Source organism: Trachypithecus francoisi, unplaced genomic scaffold, assembly GCF_009764315.1.
Source record: "Trachypithecus francoisi isolate TF-2019V2 unplaced genomic scaffold, Tfra_2.0 Lachesis_group5, whole genome shotgun sequence".
Classification (NCBI taxonomy): domain Eukaryota; kingdom Metazoa; phylum Chordata; class Mammalia; order Primates; family Cercopithecidae; genus Trachypithecus; species Trachypithecus francoisi.
The window spans coordinates 34,298,083-34,321,858 of record NW_022681470.1 but is presented as its reverse complement, the minus strand read 5'-3'; the positions used below and the strand labels follow the sequence as shown (position 1 = coordinate 34,321,858).

General features: G+C 41.2%; 1 long non-coding RNA gene across 2 annotated transcripts in view; it reads left to right on the top strand.

Moving 5' to 3' along the window:
* The window catches only part of LOC117075289, a 230,656-nt gene that overhangs the window by 46,460 nt on the left and 160,420 nt on the right, over positions 1-23,776 (top strand). Inside the window, exons 3-4 of one of the 2 annotated variants that reach the window (XR_004433937.1) lie at positions 5,436-5,675; positions 22,457-22,500. This is a non-coding gene — a long non-coding RNA (uncharacterized LOC117075289). Of the gene's footprint in view, positions 1-5,435; positions 5,676-22,456; positions 22,501-23,776 lie in introns of those variants that run through there. The other variant, XR_004433936.1, reaches the window with a different exon arrangement.

The following is a 23,776-nucleotide window of genomic DNA, read 5'->3' as shown; positions in this document are numbered from 1 at the left end:
CCTAAAGACTGGAGAGAGAGAACTTGTAGGGCAGACTGTTAGTATACCAAACTAACAGTCCAATGTCTGTGGTACCCAATGTCTAGGTTTTGAATGCTGTAGGTGATCTGGTGTCATCCCAGTGTAATCTCACAAACTCACATACACTCCACAGCAGCAGCTTCCTTTAGATCCTGATCAACACCAGAGGGAACAACTTGACCAGTCATCTGCAAATTCAGATTTATTTACTTTCACTTTGAATAAAAACACAGTCAGCATCTTCTGTGTGCCAGGTTGATAGGGCTAGGCTTTGTGTTCCCACCCAAATCTCATCTTGAGTTATAATCCCCATAATCCCCACGTGTCAAGGGAGAGACCAGGTGGAGGTACTTGGATCATGGGGGTGGTTTCCCATACTATTCTCATGATAGTGAGTGAGTTATCACAAGATCTGATGGTTTCATAAGCGGTAGCTCCCCCTGTGTTCATTCCCCTTGCTTCCACCTTTGAAGATGGTGCCTTGCTTCCCCTTCCCCTTCTGCCATAATCATAAGTTTCCTGAGGCCTCCCCAGCCATATTGTACTGTGAGTTGATTAAACCTCTTTCCTTTATAAATTACCCAGTCTCAGGCAGTTCTTTATAGCAGTGTGAAAATGGACTAATACACAGCTACTGGGGAGAGAGAGCTAATTTGAGCCCTAGTGAAAAGGTGTATCAGAGAAAATTAGTAAAATTGTAGTTTATAGAGTCACAGCTAAGACTCAGAATACCAGGGCTTTAGATTTTACTTGCTGGGTATTTTGAGCTATCATTTTTTGAACACTTACTATGCATCAGACACTATGCTAAATTTTTGCATGTATTATCTCATTTAATCTGTACAATACTTCTATTCCCTTCATTTATTCATTCAACAAATAGGCATTGAGCAACTACTATGTGCCTGGTAACATTCTAGGCCTTAAGAATACAACAATGTATATCATGGACAACATTCCACTTTATCTGGATTTTATAACTTGGCAGCTAAGAAAGCTAATAAGCAAAATAAATATATAAAATAGTCAGCATGTTAAACGATAAGGTATAAAGGAAAATATATGGCAGAGCAGGAGGCCAGGGTGGTTGGAAAGCCTCAGAGAGAAGGTGAACTTTGAATAAACGCCTAGAGGTAAAGGAATGGGCCACCTGAGTATCTGAGGAAAGAGCATCACAGAGAAAGTTAAAAGTGCAAAGCTCTGGAGGACAGCAAGGAGACCATCATATGGCTATATTGGAAGGAGCAGGGAGCACAGTTCAGGGAGGCAACATCATGAAGGCCTTGGACGCCACTCTAAAGAAGCTGGCTTTTACAGTGGATAAGATGGGAAGACATTAGAGGGTTTGAGCAGAAAGGAGACATGATCTGACTGACTCTGGCTAGTGACTTGACTACAGCAGGCTGTGCAGAGTCAGGAAATGAATGCAATTATCTGGATAAGAGATGATTGTGGCTTAGTCTGGGGTCCTAGTGTGTCCGGAATTGGTGGATTCCTGGTCTCACTGACTTCAAGAATGAAGCAGTGGACCCTCGCCATGAGTGTTACAGTTCTTAAAGATGCTGTGTCGGGAGTTTGTTCCTTCAGACGTTCAGATGTGTTTGGAGTGTTTTCCTTGGGGTGGGTTTGTGATCTCCCTGACAGGAGGGAACTTGCAGACTTTCGTGGTGAGTGGTACAGCTCTTAAAGTCCACAGTAAACCCAAAGAGTGAGCAGCAGCCAGATTTATTGTAAACAGTGAAAGAATAAAGCTTCCACACTGCAGAACTGGACCAAACCAGCTTGCCGCTGGTTAGCTTCCGCAGCCTGCATTTATTCCCTTATCTGGCCCCACCCACATCCTGCTGATTGGTCCATTTTACACAGAGCTGATTGGTCTATTTTACAGAGAGCTGATTGGTCCATTTTGACAGAGTGCTGATTGGTGTATTTACAAACCCTGAGCTAGACACAGAGTGCTGATTGGTGCGTCTACGATCCCTTAGCTGGACACAAAAGTTCCCCAAGTCCCCAACACACTCAGGAGCCCACCTGGCTAGTGGATCCTGCACAGGGGTTGTAGGTGGAGCTGCTGGCCAGTTCTGAGCTGGCCTCTACTTCTCAGCCCTGGGGTGCGGGGGGCGTCTATAATACCAGTTGCCATGGAGCAGGGGTCTGCGCCCACTGGGGAGGCTCGGTCCGCGAGGGAGCCCACTGTGGGGTGGGGGTGGGGCATGGCAGGCTGCAGGTCCTACCCCGCAGGGAGGCAGCTGAGGCCCAGTAAGAACTCGAGCAGAGCCAGCGGGCCAGCACTGCTGGGGGACCCAGCACACCCACCGCAACTGCTGACCCGGTGCTAAGCCCCTCACTGCCCTGGGCCGGCAGCGCAGGCCGGCCGTTCCGAGTGCGGGGGCCTGCCTAGCCCTCGCCCGCCTGTGAGCGCGGCACGCAGCCCCGGTTCCCGCCCGTGCCTCTCCCTCCACACCTCCCCGCAAGCAGGGGGAGCCGGCTCCAACCTCGGCCAGCACAGAGAGGGACTCCCACGGTGCAGTGGCGGGCTGAAGGGCACCTCAAGCGTCCCCAGAGTGGACGCCCAGGCGGCCCGCAGAGCAAGGGCTGCTAGCACTTTGTCACCTCTCACTAGCAGTGGACTTGGTGAAAATAGGCTGGGTTTAGGGTATATTTTACAGGTAGAGTCAAAAGGATTTCCTGGCAGATTGGATATAGGGTATAAGACAAGGATGATAATAAGGCTCTAAGTGTAATCCGTTGGAAGAATGCAGGGGCCAGTGAACAAGATCAGTAATAGGAAGGAGGAGCAGATTTAAAGGAAAAGATTACTAGCTGCATTCTAAATATATTCACTTTTAGATACTGGTGAGTTACCCAGTTGTAGATGTGGAGTGGGGAAAGTGCAAATACGAAGTTCAGGGAAGAGGTTCTCATTAGAAATATAAATTTTAGCATCATCAACATATGGATAGTTCCTTGTCAATCTAGAGGTCCTGATTTACATAAATAATTGTTGATGTATTTTATTGGCTGTTGGTAAATACAAGCACATATAAACACATACTCTTTTTATACTTCTAAGGGAAACTGAGGCAGAGAGTTCTCCCAAATTGCCCTAAGGCATGTGTTTAGTACAAGGGAGATAAGAATGCAAGCAAATATTAGCTTCTGTGTCATCTCTTGCCCTCTTGAATCTACCACTTTGTTTTCTTCTCTGCCAATCAAAGAGCTTGAAGTCATATATTAAGGAAGAGAGTTTGCTTTCATGAGATCCTGAAAGCAGCAGTTTCCTTGTCAATCTAGAGCGCCTGATTTACATAACTAATTGTTGATATATTTTATTGACTGCAGTTAAATATACACGAGCACATGTACACACACATTCACTGGATTTTCTAAATCCTGCTTTTTCTCTTACAGCTTAGGTGAATCTGTCCAGGGTAATGACATGGATAGTGTTTAAAGCCATGAGCCTGGATCACCAAGGGAGATAAGGAAATTAAGACTTAAAGCAGTTAAACACCTCATCCAAGATTATATAGTGAGTCAGTAATAGAGCAGGATCTCAAATCCTGATCTATCTGACCACAAACCTGTGTTCTCCAACAGTAGAGTATGCTGAGTATCCTGCCGCCTTTGATGGCTGATAGTGAGTAAGTTTCCTGGATTTGACTGATTGGAGGGTGGGGGCTGATGACAGAAGAGAATAATCCACTGTAGTCTGGAGAAATCCAACATTGATAAGCCAAAAATATTTCTGCTCATTCTACAACTCTCTGGAGAGCATTGGCAATATTATGTCTTGCATTTTTAAAGTACTTACAGTAGATTGCATTAACAACTCTAGCTCTTTTTTTTTTTTTTTTTTTTTTTTTTGAGACGGAGTCTCGCTCTGACACCCCGGCTGGAGTGTAGTGGCCCGATCTCAGCTCACTGCAAGCTCCGCCTCCCGGGTTTACGCCATTCTCCTGCCTAAGCCTCCCGAGTAGCTGGAACTACAGGCGCCCACCACCTCGCCCCGCTAGTTTTTTTGTATTTTTTAGTAGAGACGGGGTTTCACCGTGTTGGCCAGGATGGTCTCGATCTCCTGACCTCGTGATCCGCCCATCTCGGCCTCCCAAAGTGCTGGGATTACAGGCTTCAGCCACTGCGCCCGGCCTACAACTCTAGCTCTTAACCTTTTCCTACATCCATGTCCTTTACCATAGAACGTTTCAGTTTCATTCACTGCAGAGTCCCCAGTGACTTATTTTGGCCAGTGGAATGCTAGCATGCATGATGTGAGCAAGGGACTGAGAAGCTCTTGAGTGACTGAATTTGCTCTCTTGTATCTTTTCATTTATCAATGGACAGAGATGTCTTGGGTAGCCTACTGATTCCAGAAGGAGGATGAGCAACATGTGGACTAGAGCTGATTTGTCCCATTGAGTCCTACCTAGATCAGTTGATCCCATTATGATCATCAGACATATGAATGAATCCAGCTGAGATCATGTGAGCTGCCTGCCAAATCCAGTCAAGCTCAGCCTGGATCAACCCAACCCACAGATCAGTAAATATAGGCTATTGTATTAACCTGCAGAGTTTTGAAGGTGATTTGTTATGCAGCCATATTTTTTTTTAGCAATAACTAACTGACACAGCATGTTGCAAAGCACTTCCATGAACATTGCATCCTGTGAACCTCATAGTAATTTTATGAGATAGAAGTTTTTACTCTCTTTATACTTCTAAGGGAAACTGAGGCTCAGAAATTTCTCCTGAATTGCCCTAAGGCATGTATTTAGTACATGGGAGATCAAGAATGCAAGCAAAAATTAGCTTCTATGTCGGCACTCACCCTCTTGAACCAACCACTTTGCTTTCTTCTCTGCCAATCAGAGAGCTTGAAGCCAGATACCTAGGAAGAGAGTTTGCTTTCATGAGATCCTGAAAGCAGCAGTTTCCTTGTCAATCTAGAGCTCCTGATTTACATAACAAATTGTTGATGTATTTTTATTGGCTATTGGTAAATACAAACAAGCACATGTATACATACTCACTTGGTCTAAATCCTACTTTTCTCTTGCAGCATGGGTGAATCTGTTAAGGGTAATAACAGGGTTTAGGAGGCATCTTGACTCTAATCTTGAGGAGGAACCACCCAATGCTTGAAAGGCTGTGATTGAAAACTTTCTCTCAGCTTCCCATAGCCTTTGCTTCTACCCATCCCACATACTTTGTATCAAAGTCCAAAGACATTTCTGTTTCCCAAAGCAGCTCTCTTAAGAGCATGCTGAATTTCAAGAAGAAACTTATGTGAAAGGGGTGTGTCCACTTTATGAAGTGCCTCTGAGAATTAAAGCCATCTTTGAATTTCCTGCCAAGGAAGAAGTGGCTAAATTATTGCCTAAGGCAGCCTTTATTTTTATTTGTGTTCACAGGATGCTCCAAATCAGTACAATCTATCCATGACTTCAGACAGATGAAAACAGTTCCTTCTAAAAACAGAGGCTGATGTTTTTAAAAGACAGTAAGAGAAGAATGTGAGCTCCCCATGGCTGCAGTATAAAGTGCTGGATGAGAGGAGCATCTCCAGAGCATGGAAGACAAAGCAGCCTTATGCTCACCTTTTCCACCTCAGTTTCCATTTTCCTCCAAGGCAAAACTCCCACTTCTGGCAGGTGAGTCTCCTAGCTGCACCTTCTCCATCACAGCTGGTGTTGTCTTACTTTTGTGGTTTTGTTTATACCATTCTCCTGCCCCAGTGTCATTTCCCAGCCACCCCAATTAATGAGAACCTACTGTGTGCCAGCTGCTGTTCTAGGTGCTGTGCAAAAATAAAATAAAGGGACAAGAATCCCTCCTTGTATGCAACTTGTGTTAACTGAAAAAATAATGACTATAAACAAGTAACATGTCTTTAGCATCAGTTGGTGTTAAGAGTTATAGAGAAAGATGACACAGAGAGGATATTAGAGAATTTTGGTTGGGGGAAGTGGATTTGCAATATTAAATAGAGTGATCAGAGCCTCAACTGAGAGGATGCCCTTTGAATAAGTACCTTAAGGGGGTGAGGGTGAGCAATGCAGATATCTCAGGGGACTCCAAGAGTGTGCCTGGTATGTTTGGAGACTATTAAGAGGCACATGAGATTGAAACAGAGTAGACAGTGGTGAGAGGGAATTAGTAGTAGATCAGGTAAGAGAATTAATAGAGGGCCAGGTCATCTGAGCCTTGTAGAGTAGTGTATGGAATAAAATGAGAAGCCAGAGGAGTGGAATGACTTAAGTTGTAATTGGACCATCCTAACTATTGGGGCAAGCTCAAAAGCCAAGAGACTAATTAAGAGAATTACAATTATCCAGGTGGGAGATGATGGAGACTTGGACAAGGATGGTCATAATGGAGGTAGGGAGAAATAACAGATTCCATATATATTTTGAAGGTAGAGTCCATAGAATTTTGATGAAGTATGAAAGAATAAAGAGTTAGGAATGAAGGGTTTATAGACCCACAATGTGACATCTGTCCACCTTTATGGATCAGCTTTGGCACCTCCTGCTCTGCAAAGACTTTGTTGAGCACTCCAGGAATCTCTCTGTCTCTCTTCTAGGCAAATATCATTTATGGGCCACTTAGCAAATACTGCCCTGAATCGCGTTTTCTTGCTTCTGTGTCTAGCCTTCCCAAGAAGTCTGAAAATGGTTAATGAGCCAAAACTGTGTCCAGTACTTCTCAGTATCTCCCAAAGTTCAAGAAACTGTGTGTAGCACTATAATTATATAATTATGTTCTAATTATTAGTTCTAATTATTAGTTGTTATAGGGTTGTGTGGGCTAGTATTATTACCCAGGAGGCTTGTCATTTTCATAGGGTTGATAGCGTGCATGTGTGAAGAATCCTGAATCTGGGTACAAAGGTAGTGGACCTAGGGTCGTGGAAGTACAGCGACCAGACCAGTCTCTCAGGTGAGAGTCACAGAGAGCCTAGGCTACTTCCTACCAGAATGCACTCTGGTGTGTTTGTATAGTGTATTTAAAAAATAAAAACACTATTCAAGACAATTTGGAGGCAAATGTAAGATTTAATTTAGAGGGAGGCACTTTATTGCTGTAGCCTTTGTGTCCCTAGTGTGCCAAGCACACTGAGTCTTGAGGGTCCTAGGAGGTAGCCAGGCTCCATGGGCCATACTCACCCATGAATCTGTTAAAAGGAATGGCTGTTGTCTAACTTACACTTTCAGAAAATACACACACATGTGCCAGCACATATACATGTCCTCACCTGGAACATATTTCCTTCCCCCACCACACTGTTCCTCCTAGAGACATCCCTAAGTCCCAGTAGGTTTTCAGAACTTGGCGTTTGTCCAGGAAGAAAATTAAAGAAAGGAGAGCTGTTACTTTCTTGCCTGAAGCTGCCTACAAGCCTGCATTGAAAAGGTCTTCTCCTCTTTCCTCACTACCATATACTACCTACTGTGTGCTGGAGCCATGCATGAGCCTTTATTAAGCATGCGCTTTTAAGCAAGGAGCATTTGACTTCCCCTTAATTGAGGCATAATAATTAGAGCATTAGCACATTAGGAGGGTGAGACAGCATGTTTAGCTTTTGTGATTAATTATCTGAGAATTGTAATAAGTTGTTAAGACGTTAATTACGCTAGCATGTTTACTGCTCTAGGTTGCACAGGCAGTGCTTTGCCATGTCAAGTTGTGGCATGTCTAAAGACACAGCTGTGATGGGAGGCACAGATGGGTTGGGTGCCATAGGTGTTCCTGTGGGGCACCACAGCCCCATCCAAGAGAGCCTGAGTCAAGAGCTGTCTCTTTTCTTCCTGGCCATCTGTGGACTCAGGATGTAGAATAATTATTTTTTCTTTTATTGTAGATTAAATGAAACAAAGACACTGAGCTCTGCAAGTACCCTGCTTTTTGAATCCCAGAAGTCAGTAAAAATGTAAAACATGACAGGTCTTGGGCAAATACAGGCTTTGGGATCTTTTGTGCAGGCTGCCTGATATGGTTTGGATCTGTATCCCCACCTAAATCTCATGTTGAATTATAATCCCCAGTGTCGGAGGTGGGGCCTGTTAGGAGGTTATTGAAGTATGGGGGTGGTTTCTTGTGGTTTAACACCATCTGCCTTGCTGTTGTCATGGCAAGTGTGAGTTATTATGAGATCTGGTCATTTAAAAGTGTAGCACTTCCCCCTACCTCCTCCTGCTCTGGCCATATAAGATGTGCCTGCTTCCCCTTCACCTTCAGCCATGTTTGTAAATTTCCTGAGGCTTCCTCAGAAGCTAAGCAGATGCCAGCATCATGATTCCTGTACAATCTGTAGAATTGTGAGCCAATTAAACTTCTTTTCTTTGTAAATTACCCAGTCTGAGATATTTGTTTAGCAGTGCTAGAATGGACTAATATGCTACCCTACAAGGGTGAGTCTCTCTGTTGTGTGGGCAGCAGACCTGCATGAAGGAAGAGAGGAGAACAGCTGGCAGGACCTGGGCATATGAACTGAGTAGGAGCAAGGACGGAGGGTGAAGGCTCTGGACAGAAGCCTAAGGGAGTCGGCACTTCCACACTGTTTCCCATGTTGTAGGTTGTGGCCAACCATGATGAAAAGGCATAAACTGAGACTATGTGTGCAGAAAATAATGGCAGCAAACAACTGACTATAATTTAAAAAGATACATATAATTTAAAAAGATAAATAATAAAACCCAGAATAATGATGCTGTTGTTACTAGTTGTAATTAAGTGAGAAAGCAGCTTAGGGAACCTAAATGAAGGGACCATTTATTAATAATTGTTTTAGGCACTTTGTATAGACTTCCTTGGCAAGCAGTTGCCTCTTCCTGCAGAGAGAGGAGGTCGCTGTGAGAAGCCCAAGAAGTGCATGGAATATGCATTTTGCCCTAATGCTGAATAGTCATCTGTTAAAAAAAATATATTTGGCTTAAGCCAAATATTACCATTAGAGAATAAACTTCTGGATTACAAGAATAAAAAACAGATTTTATTGTAAAAATTTAGTTATTCCAAAAATTTTATTCATAAAAATGTTAGGAGTCAAATTTTTTAAAAGTTTGACATTATGGTGCAGAAGCAGCAAACTCTCTACACTGCTACCCTTTGGCTAGGCTGTGAGATGATTGTGTTGTACAACTACCATCCTAAAACCATGCTCATACGCTGCTGAGTTGGGTGGCAGAGTAGGAATCATGACCTAAAAGAAAGTAACTAAACACCAATACATTTATTCAAGATTATTTTGTTTGATGTTATAAATGTCAGATTTCCAAAAAAAATTAGCAAAGATTAGAAATACAATTTTATCGAGTCCCTGTTAGTTTGCTTGAATTATTATTTATATTGTAATAAACATTTGTGGTTGCAAAAAGGATACAATGCCCTTCCTAAAGTTGTCTAGGTAACACACTCCTATCAACTCCCCATTAATTTCTTGTATTTTGCAATTTTAAAGTTCTAAATAAATGGTTTTGTTAATAAATTTAACAATTTTCACAATCACTATTAATTTGAGTAGCATTTTACTCTTGTGATAATAAATGTATATTTTAAATGTAACTGACATAAAGCACATAAGATTTCACTCCAAGGTCCATGTGGAATGCCTTTCTGTATTTGAAGGTAAATAATCAGATGTTAACAGTAAATTCAAAGGACATGGCTTGTTTATTTTGCTGATAGGGTTACCCTGACTAGAAAAGCTAATGACCTAGATGATTGCACAAGTACTGATGACACCTACATCCAGGGGGCCCAGAAATTATGTTTACATGGACCTTCAGTTTTTTTTAGCCTTGCAGTGGCTACAGTTCAGACAGAATAGCAGATTTTGGCCAAGCACCAAGGTTGAAGGCTGACTTTGGTACTTCATAATCCTGTTTGTAAAAATTCAACACAGCTTCTGTATAGGGTAAGTTACCATCATCAAGAGTCAAGAGTTGGGGGCTGGTGTCCTCTGGGCAGGGTTGAGAAAGTATTGTTTAAACAAAGGGAATTCATATCCGAAACCACGCAGAGAGTTAGGTAGAACCTGGACCCAAGCTTCTCACTCTGATCATCTTGTCATATTGATAAAAGGAAAGCCTCTCCCCTCATCCTACTCTGGCCTGATGAAGGGAGCAGAGGAAGGGGTTCTGTCAGCCTAACCTGGAGCTGGTGGAAGTCACGAGCCTTCAGAGCCCCAAGACAGCCTATAGCTAGAGACACGTAGAGGAGTGAGGCAGAGTCTTCTTTCCTTTCATTCCCTACCTCCTCAGTCCAGAAATTTTCTTCCCTAGCTCCTTGAAAATGTTCAATTCCAAATATGGAGTGGTTCTTTCTGAGCCTGTTTACCTTGCGAGTGGTTAGGGTCTGTATTTCCAAGCTGGCTCCGGGTGAGGTTTTCTAGACTGCAGAGCACCCTGCTGACCTCCAGGCAAGACCAAATGGGCTTCAGATCCTCTGGAGCATACATTCCTTCTCAGCTCAGAGCTTTTCCCCTCACTTTCCTATTCTTTCTGGCTGCCTGATTCTGCTCAGAGCATTAAATGTGGTAGAGTTTGGTTAAATCCCACTAGACCATCACTAGAGCTCGGAAGGTGGAAGTTGTTATTAAATACATTTCGAGGCTTCTACACATATATGAATATAGTAAACATTAAAAATTAATGCCTCTAATAAAACCCAGAATAATGATGCTGTTGTTACTAATTGTAATTTATTGCAAACTAGTGGCATGTTAAGTGCTCTGAAGAACATAAAGGTAAAAAGCAGCCTCCTTTGAATAGGTGAGTGGGATGAATAATTTCCCTATTCCTGATATTACCTGCACATTGATACTTACAGAGCTATCAGCAGGACCACCTTCTTACTGATTGTAGGCCAAGTCTGCCCCTTTGACAGTGGCGGAGGAAGAAGAGAGTCTTTGAACCATTTAAAGGCAATGATGGTAATCATTCCCTTTTGTGATCTATGAGATTATGATTCACATGGCTGGTATCAAATGGCATTAGATATTATAAGTTATCTTTTCATGTATCCATCAGTCTCTCTACTGGGTAATATGCCCCTTGAGATTTAAACCATTTTATGTCTCCTAGTGACTTAATCTCCAGTGTCTTAATTTGCTTTGTTATAAGAGTTCTTAAAATGGAGTGTGTGTGTGTGTGTGTGTCTGTCTTTTGTTCCCTACTAAACTGTGCATTCTTTGAGGTTCCAGTCAATGTTTTATTTATCTTTATATCCACTTTTCTTAGCAGTGTCCTATCCTCCCTACCTACAAATATTACTTAATAGATTAAATATTAGGCTATGTTAACTTTTCTCATAGTTCAGATATCCTTACACATTAATGTGATATGTGATTCTCCATTTAATCATTTATTCAATCATCCATTCATTTATGAAATATTGGTTTCTTTCTTTATGTTAAACACTGTGCTAAATGCCAAGGATACAGGCAAACCAGATAGACAAGTCTGTGACCTCTTCAAATTTATTTTCTAGTTAGACAGGCAACAATCAAGTAGGCATATGAACAGGCAGGCTAACTTCAGACCACTGTTAAGTGTGGGTAAGTAAATTAGGACTAAACGGTGAGTTAGGGGAGGAAGGCCACGTCAAAGAAAATACTAAGAGAACATCTCTGATAGGGAGATGGCCTGGGCATTCCCTGTAGATGTTCTCAGAGTATGCTAGGAGGAGGCCAAAATCATTTAGCCTGCTAAATTTGCTCTAACTTATTCATCCATTTCCTAATTCATTTGCCATTTGTTGAGCTCATGAGTATGGGGCTCTGAATTTGGATCCAAGGATCCGGAGGTGAATATGACATAATACTTGCCTTTGAGGAATTTACAATCTGGTGATGGAGAGTGATATAAAGACATATACAGTAGATTCCAGTGAGCACCAGAGTGAAGGGAGCAGGATTATTACTCACTTTATATTTGTTCAGCTCCTGACCCAGGGCCCTCAGTGACCATTTGTGGAACCACATTGAATGGTATGGGTGGACTAGAAGCTGCAGATAAGAAAGAGGATGCAGGCTGGGAGGTAGAGAGGTAGAAGTCACTGCAAACTTAGGCAGCTTAATGCTTCAAATAGGGCTCCGGTCAGGAGCTGTACAGCAGTCTCGTTCTTCATTGGAATTTACTCCCTGCAAAATTAATTGCTGAAGTCCTTCAGAAAGCAGCAGGGAAGTACTACTTTCCCAGAAGACATTCTGATTTAGTGAGGTTTGTGGTACCACATATTTCTCAGAGGAGAAACGAGATTTTTACATCCTTCATATTTCTCACATAGCAAATTAGAGTGCTTAAGTCATATACATACATTATATGTGTATGTGTATATATATGTGTGTGTCTATGTGTGTATATGTATGTAGGTATATGCGTGTATATATGTGTATATATATGTGTGTGTCTATGTGTGTATATGTATGTAGGTATATGCGTGTATATATGTGTATATATATGTGTGTGTGTATATATATGAATACATGTATTTGGTTGTTTGATTGACTTGAGGTCTAGAACCAACAAAGGAAATAGATTTTGGGTTTCTAAAAGGCTCTATTCTTTGTCCCTAAAGGTGTGCCACAGGAATGTCAAAAGACAGTTTAAAAGGAGAAATGCAGGATTCTGTGTTCCTCCTGGTTATTGCATATAAATCGTTTCCTTGCTTGAAAGATCATGTTCCGTGGGGACCAGCAAGTAACTGTCTTAATATTGTTGGTCCCTGTGCCATAGAGTGAATTGAGTTCTTCCCCATAGTAGTGGGGGGATTGTGTCTAGAATGCTAAGCACAGGAGGTGGGCATTAATTAGGGCTAACCGCCTATAATTGGAGCTGCCTTTATTTCTCCTTCCATTCTCCAAGCTTGAGACTGTCAGAAGGCTCGTTTTCACTGAAGCATCATAATTAACGCTGAATCTAATGTGAAAGGCAGATGAGGTTGAAGCCCAAAATAGCTCAGAGCTACTCAAGGGTGTGTGTGTGTGTAGAGCTGTGGGGAGCAGGAGTGGGGAAAGAGGAGGCTGGCATTTAAGTTGACCTCCAAATGTTTTCCTTTTGGAGAGGGAGTTTGGGGATCAACACTGCTGTTGCCCCTTCAGGTTCCTTGAATGAGTACTGTAAAATACTGAAATATACACTGAATGACTGGTATTTCAGAATCCTGGGCCCTGGAAGCCACAGGAACCATACATGACAAGTCTCAGAAGCTCTGCTTTCTTTTTTTCTTATATATAAGGGCAGATATCCTCCCTCATGAAGCTGACATCTTTTTTGGACGGAAGCACAGAGACCAGGGAGGGCTGGTAAATGTAATAATGTCTGCAAAGCCCTTGGAGTGCCTTGGAAGAAAATTCAAGGTATTTCTCTTATTACTGCTGGTCTTCCAATTCCCCTGAACTCTGAGAACCCATTTAAGTGATTACTTCATGAGGCGGCTAGTAGAAAAGCAAGACTAATATATTTCTTCACTTGGCGGCTCCCACACAGCAAAGGACCCTAGGTGCACTTACAATCACTATCATATTCTCATTCTTTCCCCCTCAGTTCTGCTTAGAACATAATGAACTAAATACCTGCAATTTATCTCTTAGGAAGACCGAATTTTGTAAACCTTCCTGCAGGTGACTTGCAGCACCCCTTGTACATATGCATAAATATTTACTTAATTGTGTGACGTTGGAGAACTGAGAGAAAGGTAAGATAGGGGGAGTGTGTTTGCTGCATCCTGACCCTAGGCCCCCACTTAAGAGAAAGGGACCACAGGAAAAGAGAAAACTGGAACTGTCGAATGGTCTAGGTTCTTTAAGTCAGACTTCCTTGAGGATGCTTATTTGGAGTATTAAGACATGAAGTCTTTGGCTTAATTTCCATCCTGAGCCATTTATTGAGAGGAGATCCCTAAATGTATGCAATTTTTCTCTTCCCATCAAAGAGATGTGTCACATAATGCTAGATGTAAAAAGAAAAAAGATAATGATTGCTAACTTACTTAGGGATGATCGACATGTTGGAGATATTGTCTTATTAAATTTGCTGCTACAGGGTGCTCCCTTGACTTGGGAACCTTAAACCATGCAGCCTCCTCCGGTGAAGATGGGAAATGGCTCCCAGGGTATTCACAGCCGACTGCAGATTCACAAATGCTGGAGGCACCCACGTGCAGAAAATAGCTGCTTTGTTTCTGTAGACTGTTTTTATGCTCTAGTGGGTTTTCTTTTTTCTTGATCCTCTTTCATTTGAGCAGTAACCTATTGTGTCATTAAGTTGCTTCAGCATAGACTTCTCTGGATATTTTGGATTTTTATTCTGATGCTTGACCATGTTGGCAATCAAGTCCTATTAAAATGGGCCTGAATTATTATAGAGCCATTGTTTTCCAGTTTTCACACTCCCACTGAAATTTAGTAATTTACCTGGCTGAAATACTTGAAAGTGCAAGTAGCGTGGACCAAAGCCAGTCAACATAAACATGTTAGAGGTGCTCGAGGGAGAGTCACTGGGTAACTGTGAACATGACCATGGGCACCTTTGGGGCTCTGGGGCTATATGCAGCCAGGGTTGGTTGAAGAATGGTGCTTAGCTGATACACACTGGCTAGTGTGGCTCCACTGAACCTGTTCTGATGGATGTGGACCTGATGTGGTTTCATTGCTTGAGTGTCACATCTGCATGCAGCTGGTATTTTGGTTTTGGTGGTGGCAGCAAGATGTTTTTAAGGAAAGATGGTGTTACTCTCCATATACTATATACTGAATCCTAAAAGATTGGAGATAAGGTACCAGATCTCTGTACTTTCTTCATAATAAATCTTTAGTGAGATCATCCTCTTTATTATTTTTTTGCCAGAGTTTCCTAAAACATCAGAAGTTTGAAAAACATGAGAAAATTGACTGTTTTAAGGAAACCTTAAGTCTTATATATAGAGAACAGGACAGACCTGTGGAAAGAGATTAGCAGATTGGGCTGTAAACAGGCCAGTTGTGAAGGGCTTTGAACACCACGTCGAAGTTGGATGGGAAAGAACACCAAGGTCTCAGGTTAAAGTCTCGGCTCCATTGTTTAACCACCTATGAGGCTCTGGAAAAGAACATCAGCTCTCTATTTTCAGTTTGTTTATCTGTCAGATGGGGAAAAATATCACTAAAAAGACACAGATACTTTTCATATTTTTGCTCTGCTAGCCTCAGACTGTCAGGTTAGATCCTTTCATGGTTGCAGGAAGGCTGTTGCAGCCCTTTGCATTACATGATTACACGTTATGCAGGGCTGTGTTGGTCTGAAGGCCACCACAGGACTACTGTATTTCACAGAGTCTAAGATGTCATTGACTATAAAATGCACCATTGTTTTGTATACCACTGTGAAAGAAATAGCACAACCAATTAGATTATGACACACTATTGGTTGTAAAATGCATTCATAGTTACCTGATTAGTAAAATACAATATGCAATATATTTCACTAGTGTTTTTAAGAATATCTCTGTAAGCTTTTACCATACCATTCCCCCTCGGCCAGCAGACTTCCCACATGCTGGCACTTAAGCCAATCTCTGGAATTACCACTGTATCTGCCCTATCTTGTGAATGTCTTCTATTCTCTTGTCTCCTGTGCCTTTGGATGTTTGCACCATTGCAGTTGCTGCTGGAGCTGCAGCAACCTGGGCCAGTTCTGTGCAAGCGAACACCATTTTGCTAAGTCTTTGGCTATTCCCATCACTTCTGCACTTAGAAGAGGCACCATATTAGCAGTTACTTTTTAATGGGGCAAACATTTACCAGTGGGAGACAGAGAGTGGGAAGAAACTTGTGGAAAAATTCCTTTTCTGTTTCCCCTGTGATAGCGTGTTCTGAAGCATGGATTTTTGAATGTAGCTTGTCTAGAGACATCTCAAGTAGCTGAGTGAATTTGTTTCACTTTGTGAAATGGTGGCCAACGTGGAAAAGCATCAATTTTTATTTAGCTCTCATTATTACCTGTCTCACTGCCTCCTTCGTTCACTACCTAGGCCTGGCAATGCACCTCCCAATAATAGCCCTTAACCCTTGCCTCGGACTCTCTTCTATGGGAACAGGCTGCCACAGCCACCACATTACCTCAAGCCAATCAGTATTAATTCTGGTTACTTGGAGGAAAGTGAGCTCCAGAAGAAAACCAGGGCTCCTGTCAATATGCCAGAGAAATGATGTGGCTATTGAGTGGACAATCGACAGTGTTTGATTAGTACCTGTCCTGCTACACTGGGTTGTTTTAAGAGTTAAATGAGATAATGAGATGTGAATGTGCTCATTTAAATATTAAATAACATAAACATGTAGAGTTGTCATTAGACTTGGATCTATTTACAAGTTCTAGAACCTTGTCAGTTCACTCATTCAGCAAAAATTATTTAATGAGCACCCACTACATGCCAGTCATGGTGCATACATGACTACATGAGTACAATAGTTCTCCCCATATAGTAGCTTCTTGTCTGTAGGGCATATGAACAAAGAAATTACATGTCCTACAATTTTCTAAAGGGAAATAGTGTGTTGTGAGAATGAGGGAGGCAAATCTAACCCATATTTGGGAAGTCAGACAAAACTTCCTAAAGTGATATATGTGCTAAACCCTGGAGGATGACTAGGGATAGGTGATGGGTGGAGTGGTGTGCTAGGTAGGAAGAAAAGCATATACAGAGGTGAAGGGGTGAGTGAAGGCATGGCATTATTTATCATGGCTGGGATGGTAGAGGCCAATTTATAAAGTGTGAGTTGTAGGAAATTTGGATTTAATCATGAGGATGATGAAGAGCCATTAAAATGTTTAAGAAGGCTTGTTTCAATAATGATGGAATGAATAGACTCTTTTGGGCAGGGAAGACAGAATGGGAAGCAAATAAGAAAATTGAGAGGCCACTATGTAATGTGGCATTTCTTTTTGTTTCATTTAATTTTCAATTCTTATTAGTATAAATTTTCTTCATAATTTAGGGTTTCATGAATATTACAGACCCCACACATTTCCGTAATGGTAGAATTTGAAAGTCAAGGTTGACACTTTCAGGTAAAGGATGGAAGGAATCTTTGTGGTCTTTACCCCACACAATCACCGGCTTAATGGCTCTCACTTTCCTTTTTATCTGTGCTGTTAGTTCTGATTAGATCAAGGGACACCAATAATGCAAGGTCAATAATGTGACTCTCCAGGGGAGCCAATTACCCATGCAGAGAAAACCACAGGCTTAATCTCAATACATGACTGATCATCTGCCGCCATGAGCCACTGGACATGGGCGTATCCACTGGTTGGTTCATTTCCCTCCCTCCCTCCCTCCCTTCCTTCCTTCCTTCCTTCCTTCCTGTCTTAGCAAAGGCTGAGAAAGTAAAATACCACAAACTTTCTTCAAGGATGGCCCCCACCGCTGAAACACTGGGTAGGATCATCCTAGCCTGGTAAAACCAAAGAGGTGGCCCCACCGTTTGAAACCAAGGAGGAAACAGTCTTGCTCCTGGGCCTGTGGTGAGAGTGGCAGCCCTTATGATCTCTGAATCTTTGGGATCAATTTTTCCTTTTCCTTGAAGAATAGTGTGTGTTTGCAGCCAAATATCTCTGTGGTCTGGTCTTGTAGAATCTAGGACATCTGACAGAATTACTTCATTGCATTCGGCTTTCTCTATCTCCTTTGGATTTAACTAGCCATGTCTTTGCTGGTATAATCCCATCTCTCTTCCTGGCTTCTGTTAAAATGGCCAGTGAAGTTCATGAGTCATACTCATGATCTCTTTATCAAATGGATGTTCATTTATAACCTTTGTGTCCTCTTCTGAACAAGATTTCTAATTTTTTTTTTTGAAAATGGATAGACATAGAATTTTTTAAATCTTCAATCTCTGGTTCATTTTCCAAAACAATTTTTTTTTCTAATTAATCTCTCTCCTATCACATTTTACTATTAGTAGTCAGAAGGAACCAAGCTACTCCAACACTTTGCTTAGAAATCTCCTCAGCTTAATATCCAATTTTTATCACTCATGAGTTCTACTTTCCACAAAACACTAGAACACAGTTCAGCTGAGTTCTTTGCCACCTCATAACAAGGATCACCTGGCCTCCATTTTCCAATAAAATATTCTTAATTTTTTTTTCTGAGACAACACCAGAATAGACTTCAATGCCTATATTTCTGGCATACTCCTAAAAATTCTTTCAATCTCTATCCATTACCCAGTTTCAAAGCTACCTTCACATTTTTAGGTATTTATTACAGTAGTACCCTACTTCTTGGTACCCAAATCTGTCTTAGTCAGCTTGGGTTGCTGTAACAAAATACCACAGAGTGGGAGGTTAAATAACAGATGTTTATTTTCTCACACTGTTCAGAAAGCTGTACTAATAATATCAAGGTGCCAGCTGACTTGGTGAGGGCTCTCTTCCTGGTTTGCAGAGAGTTGCCTTCTTGCTGTGAAGAAAGGCTCACTGGCCTTTCTTGAATGTGTGAGGAGAAAGGATGTGAGCAAGCTCTCTGGTGGCTCTTTTTATAAGAATACTAATTCCATCATGAAGGCCTCAATCGAATGACCTTATCTAACCCTAACTACCTTCCAAAGGTTCTATCTCCAAATACCATCATATTGTGGGTTAGGGTTTCAGCATTCAATTTTGGGAGGCAGACAAGCGTTCAGTTTATAACCCACCCTTTCTCCCCTTTTTCCTTCCTTCGTTCCATCCATCCATCCATCCATCTTTTTTTAAAAAAATATAACCTGCATTTATTGAACATCTGTGGATGAGCTAAACTGTTAGGTGCTATTGGCATGAAGATCAATTAATATAGGCCTTGCTTAAAGGAGGTCTAGTAAGGAAAGAGAGATTAAAAAAATAAAAAATGCCAGCCTAGTATCAGTGCTATAAGAGAGTTGTGTATGAAGTGCTATGAAAGTACAGAGAAGAAATATATAGCTTCATAAATATAAACTCTTGACTCAGGTGTTGGAGGTAGGATTAGGCTTGGTACTACAGATAGAGGGAATCACACAAGAGTACTAAAAGGGTGTGCGGCATCATGGTGTGTGCAGGCAACAGAAAACTTTCGATAAATGAATAGACATGAGTGACTTTGGGGAGAGTCAGCAAATGAGGCTGGAAAGGAGTGGATCATGAATGCTCTTCTGTGCCATGGTGCCAAGTTTGAATTTATCTTGAAAGTATTATGAGGCTCTGAAGGTTTCAAACAGGGGAGTGACATAAAGAGATTTACAGTTTTGGAATGTGGATGAATTCAGGGGTATGTGTGTGGGATACATAGGCAAGGTTGAAAGCAAGAGACAATTATGATGGAATTTATTTCAAATCCGCTCTCAGTGTTGTTTGTCTCAGTGATGAGGAATCAGTAGAAGCACTTATTTTTGCCTATACAGGATGTTACATAGATATGGAGAAGGAAAGCTAAACTATTGAGGTTTGGATAGGGGCATAAATGTAGATAATATTCAAGAGAAGATCCTCACCATATGTGAGAGACAGGTTCTAGAAGACTTGGTTTCTTGGTGACTAAGAAAATTTTAAATTCAATGATGGTAATGAAACTTGCACTTCTTTTAGCCACTTATTTATAAAGTACATAATTCTTCCCCCTTTAATTGCCAAGTTCAAGAATATCAACTATTCTAAAATAATGTTGCATATTAATTTTGTGAAAGGGCCTTATTTCCCTATAACAGAGAGAGTATGACTTGTCACAGTTGATGGTGACAAACATTAAAGGTCATGAACTATGAGCATTTGTGATGGCATATTTTGGTATATTTTTAAAAGTTTTCCTCTGACCTTGAGTTAAAACCAAGGAGTGAATGGAAATGTCATTACACTTTCTAAACTTTCCTGAAGACTTTCCATTTTGGATTTGTAAGATTAGCCTTGATGTAACTCAAACATTCCTTTTTTCTTTGAATAAACATTTATTCATTTACTATCATATAGATAGGTAAAATTCTAATTGACGATTTTCCTCTCATCTTGTTCAGGAAAAAAAAAAAAAAAAAAAAAAACCATATTGTTCATTCATTGTCTCTCCCTGAATGGAGGAAGGACATTTAATTTGCATGCCACTTTCATTTGCCGGAAGTCAGTAACCTCCAGTATTTTTAGCTTCTTTTGAAAGTCCATTAGTAATGTTGCTTTTTCTTGAGACCTTTACTGCTTTAAGTACTGACATCAGCATTTTTTCTGGTTTCTGCTAAGACCTATGAGAGAGTTGCTGGGGTGGCTCCTTTTTCATTCATTTTCCTATTCATAAACTCTAAAATAAACTCTGGATTTTCTTAAGCTCTTCCTATCTTTGACTTTTTATTTAACTCTTGTTCTCATTTTATTCTTTCTTAGTATCAGGCTTGCTTCTAGGATATGCGTGTTTCCAAATAGCCACTTATATGCTTCACAAGTTCAAGATCTCACACCTGTATTCTCTTCAGTGATTGTGTGACTACCTCCTAGATGTAGAACATGAGAGCTGTCTGGGATTAATGCTGTACTGTGACATACAGAATTTGTAGGCACACAATGATGAATGCTGTATTCAAAAGAGCTATAATTCTAGTTGACAGAGTGTGATTGCCTGATTTTAAATCCAGGCAAATTATAGGGTAAAAACAACTTGTGGTGGAAATGTCTTAGTAGTTTATTTATTAAACACTTAAGGGGAATTTAAAAACTTACTGAATAAAAGAATGGGTGGTGTCAATTCTGTTTGCTTCATCAATTGAAGCTTGAGGCTCACTGTGGTGTGAGGTCAGAGAAAAGAAAATCTATGCAATAATTTTCATCCATCTAGTTGCTACACTTTCTCTTTCCTGGCAAGAAAGGTGACAACTGTTAGGCTCAAGTATGACACATGATGCATCAAAGAGTTAAAGAGAAAAGCACTGGTTACATATTGACAAATTGAAATAAGACAAAATTTTGTCCCATATAACAGATTTTTAACTTCATTTTTTTTTTTTTTTTTTTTTTTTTTTTTTTTTGAGACGGAGGGAGTCTTGCTCTGTCGCCCAGGCTGGAGTGCTGTGGTGCGATCTCGGCTCACTGCAAGCTCCGCTTCCTGGGTTCATGCCATTCTCCTGCCTCAGCCTCCTGAGTAACTAGGACTACAGGCACCCGCCACAATGTCTGGCTAATTTTTTTGTATTTTTAGTAGAGGCAGGGTTTCACCGTGTTAGCCAGGATGGTCTCGATCTCCTGACCTCGTGATCCACCCGTCTCGGCCTCCCAAAGTGCTGGGATTACAGGCATGAGCCACCACGCCTGGCCTAGTTTCAGTTTTTAACTGAGGACATTTACTGTGGGAGGCAAGAATAGTCACAGATGATTAAGCATTCAGGTAATGACAGAAGGTCTTCCAGGAAGTCCAGACAATATTTATTTCTCATCTATAATCAGGAAAGACTTAAAACAAAGTTAAAGAAAACTAAATAAAGTGACTATCTTGTGGAGCAGCAGTAGACATTTGATGAATTATACAGGCAAAGTCACGTGACCTGCTAGCTTATTTTGTAAATATTTGTACAGTAACAATTAAGAGGTAGAAGTAGAAATGGAAAAGTTGTGGAAATGGATTGCAAACATCTCTTCAACAAACTAATTTCAAATCTTTTAATATTCAGAAGTGGGATTGCTGGATTATATGGTAATTCGATTTTTAGTTTCTTGAGGGAGTTCTAGAATGTGTTTCATAATATCTATACCAATTTACATTCCCACCAATAGTATACAAGGATTCTGTCTTAGTCTGTTTTCTGTTGCTATAACTTAATATCTGAGACTAGGTAATTTATTTTTAAAAGAGGTTTATTTTGGCTCACAGTTCTGGAGGCTGAGAAGTTCAAAATTGGGCAGCAGCATCAGGTAAGCTTCTAGTGAGGGCTTCATGCTGCATAATAACATGGCAGAAGGCATCACTGGATGAGAGGGCAAGAATTTGCCAGCTCAAGTCTGTCTGCTTCCTATAAAGCCACCAGTGTCACACCCATGATAACCTATTAACCCATTAACCTATGAATAAATTAGTTAATTCATGATACCTTTGCCCAAATCATCTGTTAAATACCCCTTCTCTCAATATTGCCACACTGAGAGTTAAGTTTTGGAAATTAGTTTTGGAAAGAAAATCATTCAAACCATAACAGGCAAACTTTTATCCACATCCTTGCCCCAACACTTATATCTTGTCTTTTTTATAATAGCTGCAATGGTTTGAATGGATCCCCCACAAAGCATATGTTGAAAACTTAATCCCCAATGCCACAGTGTTGAAAGGTAGCTACTAATGGGAGGTGTTTATGTCATCAAGCCTCTACTCTCCTGAATGGAATGAAGCCAATTATAAAAGGTTTTGAGGCTGCGAGTTTTACCTTTTGCTCCCTTGCTCTTTACCATTCTTGCCTTGTCAGGGAATGATGTAGCAAGAAGGCCCTCACCAGATACTGGCATCTTGATGTTGGACTTCCCAGTCTCCACAATGATAAGAAATAAAATTTCTATTATTCATAAATTACTCAGTCTTTGGTATTCTGTTACAGGAACACAAAACAAATGAAGACAGAAACAGGTACCAGAAGTGGGGTGTTCTGTAACTAATTTCTAAAAATGTGGAATGGCTTTGGAACTGAGTAATGGGTAGAGGCTGGAAGAATTTGGAGGAGCATGCTAGAAAAAAACTAGATTGTCATGAATGGTGTATTATGGCAATTCTGGTAAGATCTCAGAAGAAAAAAGTTGTAGAAAGAGCCCATGTCTTCTGATGGATTATTTAAATGACTGTGATCAGAATGTTGGTAAAAATATGGGCAGTAAAGTCTTTTCTGATGTCTCAGATGGAAATGAGGAATAAGGTATTCAAAACTTAAATAAAGGATACTCGTGCTATGCAGCTATAAATAACTAGGTGGAATTATGTTCATGCCTTAGAAATTTTATGGAAGGCAGAACTAGGACCTTGAGGGTAAAGTTTCCAGAGAGGTACCTCAAGGACCTCAGTATTTGCTGCCCAGAGCTACCTTGGAACTTTGCTCTTTGCATTCCAGTGCAGGACTCCTCGGTTGCCCCAGCTGTGGCTAAAGTAGGCTCAGATGCAGCTTGTGCTGCCACTGGAGAGTGCAAGTGATCGTTCTTGGTGGGGTCCACATGGTGCTGACACTGTGATGTAGTGTGTGTGGCCTGTGGGGCCATTGTAGCCTTCACCTATTTCAAAGAGTGTTGCAGACAGGCTGGGAGCCAGTCAGAAACCTGCTGTAGGGTCAGAGGACTTTCGAGAACCCACACTAAGGCAATGCTTAGTAAAACTGTGAGAGTGAGGCCACCATAAGGATCCCAGAATTACACAGCTACCAGAATGGTATACTAGCCTGGTAGAGCTGCAGGTATGAACTTCCAGCCTGTGAGCTGTAGTGTGGGCAGAGTCTAGCAAAACCATAGAGGCAGAGCTGTCCAAGACTTTGGGGGTCCAACTCCCCTCCCCATTGCACCTTTGAGTACAGTGCCCTTCGTGCCCCATGTGGTATCTTTGGTACCCAGGAAGTACACTGGACAGGATTTGGCATTCATCACACTGAAGTTTGAATCCAGGCATTGTCCCTACCTCAAGAAGGTGGAACATGAAGTAAAAGATTATTTTGGATATTTGATGTATAATGTTGTTTTTCTTGGTGGGTTTTGGTCTTACTTGGGACCAGATAGCCATTTTTTCCTGCCTCTTTTCCCCTTTTGGGTTG